The 13,170-nt window shown below is 32.9% G+C and overlaps 1 long non-coding RNA gene across 1 annotated transcript; it reads right to left on the reverse strand.

Annotated features, from left to right (window-relative positions):
* Positions 1-6,819: 6,819 nt before the first annotated feature.
* On the reverse strand, positions 6,820-9,044 carry LOC113361024. Its single transcript, XR_003364915.1, has 3 exons — positions 8,282-9,044; positions 8,086-8,125; positions 6,820-7,246 (listed from the first exon to the last, which is right to left on the reverse strand). It is a non-coding gene; the product is annotated as an uncharacterized LOC113361024 (long non-coding RNA).
* Positions 9,045-13,170: the final 4,126 nt, after the last annotated feature.

Below are 13,170 nucleotides of genomic sequence, written 5' to 3' on the forward strand. Positions count from 1 at the left end.
CTTTGGCTCGGATACTTTAAATTTCTTAACTCTCTTGACAAACCAATTACTTCGATAATAAGACACCAATTCCATATCTGACTTCGCAATCAAAACTTAAGGCTTATATTTATAGGCCGAAGGTTTGATAAAATAAGGAAACTTCTTGCCGATAGGAAGGAGTTTCTATGTCTAGTACCTCTAGACTTAAATTTGGCAATAATATTTCTTGGAATTTAGTGGCGACGAAGCAGGCCCCGACCGTTGACACCCTAATGAAAATCACGGGGTACTCTATAAAAATGGTAAAGGTTTAAAAAAAATGAGGGTATTTCCCGCTTGTATGATAACCTGGTATGTGTCTTCTTGTGTGCATTTTACATTCTCATTGGGAGGGTTTTATAGTAGAAATTTTAAATCTTTTTATAACGTGGGTAATTTTTTTAGTGACAATTCAAAAAAGGTCATTCTTCAAATTTTTATTAGGTCATTATGGGGTAAAAATGAGAATCTCTTGTTCGTATATCTATGGTAATGGACGAATGTCAATTTGCTCTCCGCATACGAAGAACAATTTTTTATTTTGAAATTCGGGTAAGAAATATAAAATGAAAAACCTGGGTTTAGCAATGAAAAAAATTAACATAGACGAACCTCAATTCGTTTTATGTATGCTAAGCACAAATTTAAATTTGAAATCTAAAAAAAGAAAAAACAGTCGTATCCAAGAAAAAATATATATAAATAAAATCGAAAAGAAAAAGATGGAGTTTTCTAAAAGATTTTTTTTTAACAATTTTAATTTTTTTAAAAATGAATATAAATCATAATCTAAACTGGTAAAAAGACAACTTAGGCATTTTCTCTCGTTAGGACACCCCATATTCATAAAAGTGGATGGCTAAATAACTTAGTGGTTCCCTCTAAAACACCTTGGTCCATAGGGGTGGCCATTTGGGAATGAATCCGCGGATTCAAACCGCCTTATTCGTTTTTTTATGCGAGGGTGTCTGGTCCATACCCTAACCACTTCCGTTAAGTTAAGAGTGATTATTTTTCGGTATAATTATCACATTCACTGATGTTGTTTAGTTGAACTACTGGTGTATAAATTTCCAGATGTCATTATATTAGATAAAACTAGAAATAATATTATTAAATGAAACTAATGCGTTCCTTACAAGCAGTTGACAGGGATGAGTATTTTTGTTTGTATTTGATGGGCGAGCAAAGGAAACATTAACAACAGCCATGTGTATTTGAATTAATGTTAGAAATCGTGGTAATGATGTTAGAATCTTAAGTTGTTTTTATTAATTTTATCTTGTATATTTTGAATATATAGTTTAAAAAGAAATCCATTAAATCATCCATAACAAATCCATCGGGTGCTATAGCAGATGCGGATGTCAAAATTCAAATCCACCGTATATTAGATTGGATGTGGATGAGGCAAGAACCATACCATTAGGCCATGCTCAATCCTAATGATCCAAAAAAAACAAACGTTATAGAGAAACATAACAAAACTAAGTTTTCAGACCTGATCACATTTGGGATTGAGATATGTTACTATTCTTAAGGTTAATCATCGAAATCAGCAGACCGACGCTCTTATTCCTAGAGGCGTGCATGGTCCATATTGGACCGATTTTAGCCTTATCCTTATCCAATCCAATACATGACAGATTTCAAGTTTAGTAATGTGATTTTTAATGTTGTTGTAAAGTGGTAAAAGATTCGTTCAACTCAGACTTGTGAAGGATGTTTTTTAGACTCAAATTCTAATAAATAAACTAGAAAATTCACAACAAAGTTGGTATCAAGATTATAAAAAGCACTGAGACTCAGTCCACCATTAAACAATTAAGGTGATTCAATCTAATTAATATCATGCAATTCTTTGTGTTTAAAGTGATTCTAATATATTGCTAACGTAGGTTTCCAAAGTAATAATTGTAAATCGAAAGCATAGAACATTAACCACTCTAGATTAAGCATGCTCTATCAAAAGAAATCATAATTGATCAATAATAATCCTTAAATGAACTTTATTCAAAGCAAATAATCATAAAAGATATTGAAAAAATCAATTAAAATATAAATATACCACTTTTCTTGGAATAGTGGCTTCCTCCGTCGCTTCGGTTAAGGGGCTTAAATACTCATATTAATCACTTGGTCAAAATAATGGGTCACAGCCCTGAAGTATTTAAAAAGAGGTAAAAGTGCTAACATAGAGAATTTGCAATGCATACAAGGGTTGTAAACTCATTGTTACAGAAGAAAACGATATAACTTATATATCTTTATAAACGACTGTTCTAAGGCATTGAATGTTATTCGTGCTCTTCAACAGCAGCAGGAGAAACAATTTCCTGCAAAATCCTGATACTTTTCCTTTGTGGTCTCCTAAAATTTACCAAACTTCTTTAAAACTTGTATAGTCTCCTCTAGGACTCGTACAACCCTTTTATACACTGCAAAAACCCTCAAAATTCCGATTAAATTTCTGTTTTTCTTTCTATGCAAGTTATATGATAAAAATCTCTTTCCTTATTTGATTTACGCATTTCTAAGCTATCCCAATGCTTCCAAACTCCCTATTTGATTGATACGAATCTTATAGGAAAGCTTATTTTCCCTTTAGTTTCATTGGATTTCCAAAAATCAGTACACATAACTCGTAAAAGTCTTCTCCTCTGTTTTATCAAAACACGATTATCCAGGAAAATTTAGCCCAATCAAATACCCATGTCAACATTGTATATCCACAAGAAGCCTAGCCCATGAAAAATCAGCGATTGAATCTTCTTAAAACTCGTCCAAAAATCCAACCATAAATGTGCTAGTGAAAAAACCAGTTGTCCCGCCTTTTCCTTATTTCAAATTTGAGAAGAAGACTGCTTCCCCTACCCTTTGACAGTATACCTTTAGCATTTATCCTGGGGGTGCAAATAATAATTTTGGTTGCAGATAGTAAAACTCCCGGGGTGCCTTTAGTAATTTTTTCTGGAGGTTCAGATACCACTTTCGAGCCTACTATTCCACAATATTTATTTCTCCCAAAACACCTACGCACGTATAAAACACCATAAAATGGGAACCTATCATATATATATAATTGAGATAAGTCACCAAAAATTGTCTATCGAATACCCCCAAACTTATTATTTGGTAGTCCTCGAGCAAATCTAATCTAGATGGTAAAATCCGAACTCACTGTCGCAGGCATCGCGATTACACCTAGCGTGTGCAACAAGTCTTTGAACTCCTAGGTGGCCCTAGTGCCCGAGTTATAATCTCGGGAGGGTTTACAAGATCGTGTACCCACAAAATCTTTGCTCCAAAACCTTGTTACCTGTGAAGAATCTAGGAACGATACTACACAATCTCCTTAGTTGACATACTCTCGTTGACTAGAGGAGAAATTACCGTGATGTGAATCCAATTGGTGTACATGAGTTTGCACTCGAGCGTATTAAAATTCATATATAGCTCTACTCAGATAATTACACTATGGACATCAATATCCGGAATCAAACAAATCTTGTGAATAGATTAAGAAGATAGATATAGAGATAAATGGTTTGCGATGTTGACTAAGGTGAATGGTGTTTCTCAGAATATCCGTTTGATCGTCAGCGACAAGATAAATCCTAATGGATTGAGATACTAGTCTGAATCCTAAGTCTAGTATTAACACAGCTCGTATATACAAGGGTCTCAGCGGTCGATAATCCTAATTTTAGACCAACTCATCTGGTATATACAAGGGTCCCATCGGTCGATTTTATTGAACAATAATAAAATAAAATCGATTTATTTATTTATAATTATTTAAAAAAAAATATTAGTTTATTCGACTAAAAAAAATTATCCTCAAAGTTTACAATTAAGTTGGTGGGTAGCCTGGCAATAAGATGGGCGCCAACACCCTTTTGGATAGCAAGTCCTAATCTATGGAAAAGTGCATCACCTATCTTATGATTTACATCGTGATTTGGGATACAACTCTTTAATATTTTCGGAAAAGTAATAGTTTCTTCACCCAATTCACCCAAAGTCGAGAAGGCCAAAACTCCAAAACCATAGCCACGGAGGGAACACTTGTCAAGATATTTGTTGCGTTTTATTTATTTAAAAAACAATTAAATATTCTAATTCAGGAATATACATACAGTAACTTAATTATCAAAGAGGGACTGGAGCGCAGCTTGTTGCTCGGTTCCCGTCCAATTTCTTGTTAAATATTGAGAATGTGTAATTCTTAATTTTTTAAGGATTAAAATATAATAAATAAAAAAGTTTTATTTTGAACTTTAAATTTATTTAGTTTGAATTTTGCTTTTTTCGTTTTTGTTTCCAAATTTTATTATTGGTTCAGTGTGACTAGTTTGTTTTTTTCCCCCTAATTGAACATCAGTTCGTTCTTTATATGCAAAGAAAAGATTGATGTTCAGCTAGAAAAAAGTATCTAGCTGAACCTCTAAATATTCTTCTTATGCGAAGAACAAATTGAGGAAAATAAAATCCAACAGAATTTGGGTTCAGTGAAGAATGAAAAATAGACTTAGTCGAATGTCAACTTTTTCTACGCACACGGAGAACAATTTTTCTTTTGAAATTCGGCTAGGATATATAAAAAATATCGACCTACGCGAACCTCAATTCGTTCTTGATATGCTAAGTACAAAGTGAAGTTCGCCTCGGAAACATAAACAAAAACAGCTGAATCCAAAAAGAAAAATCCAATTCTTATTTCAAGAAATAAAATTAAACAACTTTAATGAGTTTAAAAATACAAAATAATAAAATAATAATTTAAATAAGTAAATAGATAATGTAATCATTTGCTTTCACTAGGACACCCTTTATCCTAGACAATGAATGGCCATGGCCTAATAGCTTAATGGTCCCGTTAAAAGCACCATGGTCCCTAGGGGTGGGCTTTTGGTATTGAATCTGCAGGTTTGAATCAACCCATTTGTTTTCTTACGAGTAGGTATCCGGACTACACACTAAGTGATTGGATCTGCAAAGTTTTTTTTTTTTTTTTTTTCCGGTATGGTTATCTCATTCAGTAATGTTGATATTAGTTGTTTAGTTCAAATACTAGTGTAAAAATTCCTGACGTTATTATATCAGAATACTAAACAAAAACTGACAACTTTACAAATTGTTTGTGGGTAGCCTAGCAAGCTGAGCACAAACAGATAAAACCAAAAATATTATCATTAGATGAAATTTGTGAATTTCTTTACTAGCATTTGATTGGGGTGAGTATCTCTACGAATAGTTGATGGGAGAGTAAGGGAAACGTTAATAAGAGTCGCGTGTATTTGAGTTACTATTAGAAATCATAGTAATGATAATGGGTCTTAAGTCATTTCTGTTAATTTTACCTTGATATTTAAATATTTAATTGTGGGAGAAATCCGTCAAATCATCTGCATTTAATCGGTCGGGTGATCAGATGGATGTCAGAATCTCAATAATTTTACAGTATGTATTATTTTAAAAAGAAAATGTTTGAAATTAATTTTCATATTTTTCATCATTTGTGTAATGAAAAGTGACGAACAGATCCCTGGTGTTCAAGAAATCGCGGTCAGGCATAAAGTGTGTGTTACCAAAAATTTAAATACGTTGTACATTGGATTGGATGTGAATGAAGGAAAAACCGGATTAGTCCGGACCATGCTCACCCCTCATAGTCCCCATGAAATCTTATAGGAAAGCGTAGCAAAACTAAGTTTTCAGACCTAAACGCATTTGGGCTTTAAATGTATTACTATTCTTAAGGTTAATCACTAAAATCAGGCAACAGACTCTCTAATGGATCACTAGAGGGGTGCGTGGTTTGGATTGGAAAGATTTTAGCATCCCAATACATACACGACGGATTTTAAGTTTAGCATCCACATATGGTATGTTATCCAACAAATTTGCATCCAGTGAATGCACGAATGGACTGATTGGATTAATAATAACCCAAATGAGAAGCACAATAATAAGACAATAAATTATCATTACAAAGGGACAATATATATAGTTATTATCTGTTTTCTTTCTGCCTATTAATTTCAAGCCCTGAAAGAAGAAATGAGATGAATATAGAGTGAATTATATATAACAAATATTTGCACTCATATTTGACGGGTATATCCAATATAATCGGTGTCCAACGCATTTTTGAAACTCCATGCGCATTTCAATTCAAAATCCATTAGACGCCAAAAATTGCACCACGTACAGTTAATTAATGCGCGAGCTAGATACCCACCCACCCATTAAAAAACGGAAGGGCCAAATGTGCACTTCCAGGTACAGTAACAACATCTTATGGAGAATCTCATTTGATTTTTGTTTGGATTCACCACCGGACCCTATATATGGCCATATGAATTTTCTTAATTTAACTTCATTTCGATATCTAAGTAGATTATTTATGAAATTTGTATGACTTGTGGGGGAAATTTGCAGTGATAAGTTACAAGTCTTATTCATAATGGGTCAACATCGTATAAAATCATATAGGGTCAATAAAAGTAACTAAATATGTGGCATGAAATTTGTATGACTTATGGGGGCAAGCTACCTAGTCTTGGTCATTCACCGTAACTAGGCACGGGCTCAGATTGGTCGTCCTAATATTAAATGTAATCATATTCGTGATCTTGAGCTGCCTGGATATGGCGAACTCGTTTCTTGTTCGGATTGTCACTTCTTTAAAGCCCTGCTGAGAAAATATCCAACAAAAATGACCTCTGCTAAATGGTAGATTAGATGTAAAAGCAACATAACAAACAAAAAGTAAATGTTGTTGCCCCTAAAAATTCATTATCAGGAAGATAAAATGGGGAAATAATAGGAGATCACCATACAAACTTGGAATGCTCCCTATAACATTATTTTACACATCTACAAATTAAAATAAAACCTATGAACTATCTTGATCACAACCAAAATTATGATGACCACGATTAGAATAAGAATGATTTGAAGACATGTATTAGAAACAAGTACATAAGAATAAAGATTGTTGTTTCTATTTCCTATGCATTGCTATAAACTCCATCTTTATCCATGACTATCATGTTCATAATGAATGCGTCGAAATACTAAGTAGTCTAACCAACCTTCTGAAACTGATGATCACATCACAGTTCCGTTGCTTTATTATCGAGGAGTCTGAGATCGGGTAAGCAAAAAGTCTCTTAACTGCTACATGATGTTGTTGAATCTCTGTTAGAGTGCCCACTACCTGAAGACAAAGAGATAGTGATTCAAGTGATAAAGCATGATAAATAGCCGCAAAGAATTGGCATCACAAAAACACAATAAAAAGTTTGCTTGTTGTCTCAATCTCATCAGTCAATCGTCTGTAACATATCTAACAACATGGCGCACTGTTAAGATTGTAAAAATGAAACTGCGACAGATTAGGAGTAACAGAATAAAATGAAGGTTATAACATCTCTTCGCTAGCCCCTGTACCTGTCACTGGTGATTAGAATTCCCAATAGAAAGAAGTCAAAGAGTTATCACACAAACACGAAGTCCAACTCTGTTCAATGACAAGTTATATACGCGCACTGAGTTATCGCATTTACTTACTACCATACCCCAACTGAGCATAGTAAATATATGATTAAGCAATTAAAATTATTAAAAATCCTAGGAACTCATCGTAGATTAGAATTTTAAATCAAGTATATCGGTTTTTGTTATGTTTATGTAATGGAGCATACCTCTTGTTCATCTGTTTTCCATTATATCCTTGAACACTCGGTATATTTTGATTCTCTTTCTCAGTAATCATTTCCTATACTTTCTTTACAGAGATACATCCTCTTTATAATTTCCTCTTTGCTGGAGTAAGTTATACTCCCTAAAAATAAAAATTGGGCATAAAACCTAAAATTTACATTAGAATTTACAGAGGAAAACAGTAGTGTGATCGTAACATGAATTGGGTTAAAATTTTGTACATATTACTGGATATACTTCTAAAAACACTAAAGAGCAGATGCATAGACACAAACTCACTTCTGTTAGGAATAAAATATTTATCCTTTTAGAGCATGCAGGGTCAGCTTTTACCTTGAATAAAGTTTTCCCGTTTCTTTTCGGATCTGCTCACCTGCAGTGAGATAGAGATGATTAAGAATACCTAGCTATATACACTAATTATGACACTCCCTCAAAATTAAATTCAAATTTTCACATAGTTCCACTAAAATCCTTACTCAACAACCTGATATTTGATAAACAAAAAACCCGAATACATGGGACTTACCATAAACCTGAGGAACCTAACAGAAGAATCAAAACTGCCACCTTTCTCCAGCTTTACGAACTCTATTATAGCCTCCAATGCAACATCTTATGAACCAAAACAATAAAAGTTAGAGCCAAGAAAACAAAATATGAATCAACTACTTCGTTTTAGGTCCTTAACACAATCTTTAAAAACAAAGACAACACTATAAAAATTAACAACTTCATCTAACCAATTGAAGCATGTTTTTGAATTCTAATTCAGGGTCTACTATCAATTATTTTCTTAAATTAAATCTACTAAATGAAAGAGGAAGATCAGGTAGAACAAAGATTGCAAAGATCCCAGGATGGAGGTCGAACTTGCCTCTAGGAATTTCTTTCTTGCTTCATCTTCTCAAAATGATTATCAAAATCAAAAGACAAAAGGATAAGTATAACTAAAAATCAGCAAAAAGCCAAATAGCGATATTGAATTTGATGGTTGTACCAACCCCTGATGGTTCCTCTTTGCCAATTAAGACCAATACCATAAACTAATACGCCTCTGAAGCATTAACACATCTAGGATGTAACATAGCAAAAAATATATATGTGCGTGCATGTATACTCAGTGGGCACCTAAAATACGTCCTTGGTTTCATTGAAAATAAACTAAAATTCATAAGAATCATAACTTTACCGAAATTTTAAAATTATTAATAATTTGATACCAGCGCTCAGTTTCAAACGATGGATTAACTTCCATAAGAATTATAATTGATAGACTTACCCTAATTTCTGCATGTGCATATACGGATAAGCCTGCAGAGCTAAATATGAAAACTTACAAAGCTGCACAAAACCACAAATTGGACATTCTTTAAGTTCCTTGATCCCAACCTTGACCATCTCATTCGGCGTGGTAGATTTATACATATCAATTTGTCATTGGTGCTCATTTTGTACTTTAGCTAATAAAATGAGTATCCCATCCGAGAGGTGCCACTGATGCCTGACATGCATATCATACATTACTTTACTATTTCTCCCTTATGGACAGAAAATTTCTAAAGAAAATTGTGGTGCCATTACTTCTTCAATTCTTCTTGACTTTGCATACCGTGACTCAATGGGTGTATAATATCAGCTGGTACAATGATTACAATAGCAATGAGATAAAGAGAGAACTTTACTAAAAATAAAATAAACAGAATTGATAGAATAATTTGAGGGATTCCCCTGCTAATTAAGCTTACTCGTTGACTGTGTTACTCGGTTGCGGTAACTATTAGGGTTTGGAGAGGAGATTTTATACATAAGGTTTTAGGTATTCATCTCCGTAGATCAAACAATTGTAAGAAAAAAAAACCTACACCACGTCTTCTTCCTTCCACTTTTTCTTATCAAACTGGTGGAGATTAGGGTTTGGAGTACCATTTGTTATCGAGTAGAAGAAATTGGGTTTTGGTTAGGTTATCGATAAGGATAGTAGAAAAATTACAGGGATGATTAGGGCTACGAAACAGATAAGAGAATAGTTTTTAGTACAAAAGTGAGACGGTAAAAAAAAGAAAAGTAGGGGTCGAAAATATGCATTTCTATTCGTCTAACTATTCTCGGTGGGGCCAGAAGCTCTAGAATTTGAGCTTGATACAGCATTTAACCACATCAGAGTATTTTCTCCTGAAACTATATATATAATAATATAATGAAGGACTCATGTAGCAACACAAAACATCCCTTGGAAAATTATGTATATTGTATAAGGTTGTTTTTCACTACTTGTGTTCAAGACAACAATAAGACTTTAATTAATTGGTCATCGTAAATTATATGTTGGTTACCTTTTTTTAGATAATTACACAACATTATAATAATCCTTGTCTATTCTAGGGTTTTTCTTTTCTGCTATAAAGACATTGAGATTATTGATCATAAACGCTAGATTTGATAAATTTTTATCTAAGATCGTATACCGACACTAGTTGTCTAAATCTACATTAAAAAGAGAACTTCATATATACTGTTTCAAAAATCCTTAAAAAGTTTTACAAGATATCTTTAGAATTATTTTAGTTGATCTCGTTGTAGAATGTATTTGTATAAGTTTTTTAGAATATAAACCCTATTTCTACATGTTTTCTTGGATATATATTTTTTACCTGATAGTTCTTCGAAACAAACACAATTTTTTTGAAAACCTTCATTTATATCTAAAGGGAAATCAAATAGGTATTATGTGAAACCGGAATAGCTTAAAATCTTCACTGCGGCTGAAGCAAGTCTTATGATTGTAAAGGACATTAGCTAGGAGAATCATGTGTACGGTCTTCCGAGATCCAAGAGAACTAAGGAGCACGACTGAAGCTGAATTTCTTGGAGGGTTAATTCGATCTCAACTACATTCCAATCCTAAGTGTGGTAGTATGCTAGTGTCTGTAGCGGCTAAGGGGTGTTCAAACTGAACTAGGTCTTAAGATTTTTCTACACACTTGAGAGTTTTCCTTGTTAACAAAATTTTCGATGTCCTGCTTTACTTTTTATTTAAGCATTATAATCACGTTTGTTATATTTAGAGTAAAAACAAGTGATTCCATAATTAACCTCGATAGTTTTTAGATCAAATTGTATATATATAATCTATAGACTTGTTCTTGTGAACTTTTATCTTAAAATACACATTACAAGACTTGTTCTTGTGGGAATTCGGTTTGTGTACAGTTCAGGTACATACTAGGTTGTTTATGGATATTTATATTTAAGGTCGATCGTCCAAGGAACTTGTTGTATAATTTTTTCTGATCTATACTTATTGGTTGTATAAGTAAATATCCATATAGGTTCATGAACAAAAAATTTGGTGATGTACTTGGTACCCTCTCTTTTTAAGTTTTTTTTTTTTCCATTATTTGAAGTTGTAGACAATTGTTATCTCTAGTGAATTATATTGGGTCACTTGAGATAATCAGTGATATAATCTTCTTTGAATTATGATCAACTACTAAAATTGATACGGTTGATATATATAGAAAGATGGAAACGAGTTTAATAGGAAAGACGAATCTTCGTTACTTACCTCGATGAAGCTTCTTCAAATTGATATCTTCGTGTGATCTTCAATTTTTCATCCGTATGAGTAACTTGGGAAATCCTAAGACTCTACTGTCCAATCTATTCCAAACTGAATCTGACTTTTGTAGGTTCAAGCAAGCATTCACTCTAACAGTTTCCATGTCACAAATTACTTTGGTCCCAAGTAATCTCAATATTGTTGTGAATATTCCCAAGTAAACTTGCTCCCTTAGCTAGAACTTTCTTGTAATAGATTTTTTTCTTTTGATAAAGGATGTAGGAGTTGGTAAACAAGTACTTTCCAAATAAAGGTACTTCTAAAGTTAGCTTTTACTTAATTAGGAAAATAGTTAACTTACTCGAATATCATGGAAACTGTAAGCATCCGAGAAGTTTGCCTTATAGTATAAAGAAGAAAGTGCACAAACATATTTGTAAATAAAATAATGTAGCCCAAAGTTTGAAATCCAAATAATATGATTCGCGAACAATTAAGATAGTTACCAGTTCAGAAGTGTCCAATACTGAGATGGTTCATGAATTAATATTTATGGTTTGCGAACTCAATGTCTTTTAGCATAAATAAAAACCACCAAAAATTGTGCAGTTTGCAAACTCCCAAAAGTAGTTAGAAAACTAGTTCAAATTGAAGTTCACATAATTATCCAAATTTTTCCTATTTTGCGAACTGATAAATCTTGGTTCAAACTCAATTACAACTTGGATTTTTAGGATATTCTTTCACAAACATAGTTTATTGAACAGTTAGAGTTGTTCTCAACTTAAAATGAGATAATTCATTTGAACTTCGCATGCTTGAATCCTAATTTACAAAGCAGTCAAGAACAAGCTTGAACTCGAAACTTCACAAGATAATATCACGAAGTTAATTCTTTTTATACGATTATTATTCTTTGTACAACATGAATTACTAAAGCCAACGACATTGTATTCAAAAAAAGATAGGTAGAAAATAATGAGTCAAATAATATAATCATCCTTCACTTACCTCTGTTGATGAAGTACTCGCTGGTATCTTCATTTGATCTTCAACTTTCAATCTTCAAGGGTGTTCGGTGAATTCCGAGACTCAACTACATAAATCCAATCCTAGTCTGAGATTGACTTTAATATATTTAAATCAAGAAATAGTTTTGGTCATCTAACATTGGTAACAATATTGAAATACCAACACTTGTAGGTTCAATCGAGCAGTGCTTTAACAAAAGTTATTATATCACCAGTAACACCAAAAACATCACCTCCCCCAGCCGAATCTTCATTGGAAGAACCAAGGTGAGAAAATTTAAAGCAATTTCAGATATTTTACTGACGATTTTATGATAGAAAGATATCCCTGTCTTAAGAGAATCGGGATAACTAGAATATAAAATCAATATATTTCGTGGAGAGGGTGGAGAAGGAGGAGAAATGAAATAGGAGATACCCATAGTTGACGAGTAAAATTTATAGTAATTAACTTCTAATAGATCTTTTTTAACACCTCCTGATTATGATGTACTTTCTAGTGATTCGTTCTCATTATTACCATTATAGATGTTTTTGTTGTTTATATTGTTATCATCATCGTCTAGTTTAAGTAAATTAACCATAGATCTTGCTAGACACGATATTTTTGATTCAGAGATAAACCAAAGTAATAAATATATTGATCAAAACATGATAAAATCTGCTACTATTAGTCTAGGGTTGAATATCCAAGGTACCTTTATCCATAGTCATGGATTTTCTAGTGAATAACAAGAATCTGCAACAGAAAATTGGCGGAAGGAAATTACTTGTTGTAAGGATCTATATATTGAAATCACGGCTTAATCATCAAGATCTCAGCCT

This window comes from Papaver somniferum, chromosome 3, assembly GCF_003573695.1.
Source record: "Papaver somniferum cultivar HN1 chromosome 3, ASM357369v1, whole genome shotgun sequence".
In the NCBI taxonomy this organism is placed as follows: Eukaryota; Viridiplantae; Streptophyta; class Magnoliopsida; order Ranunculales; family Papaveraceae; genus Papaver; species Papaver somniferum.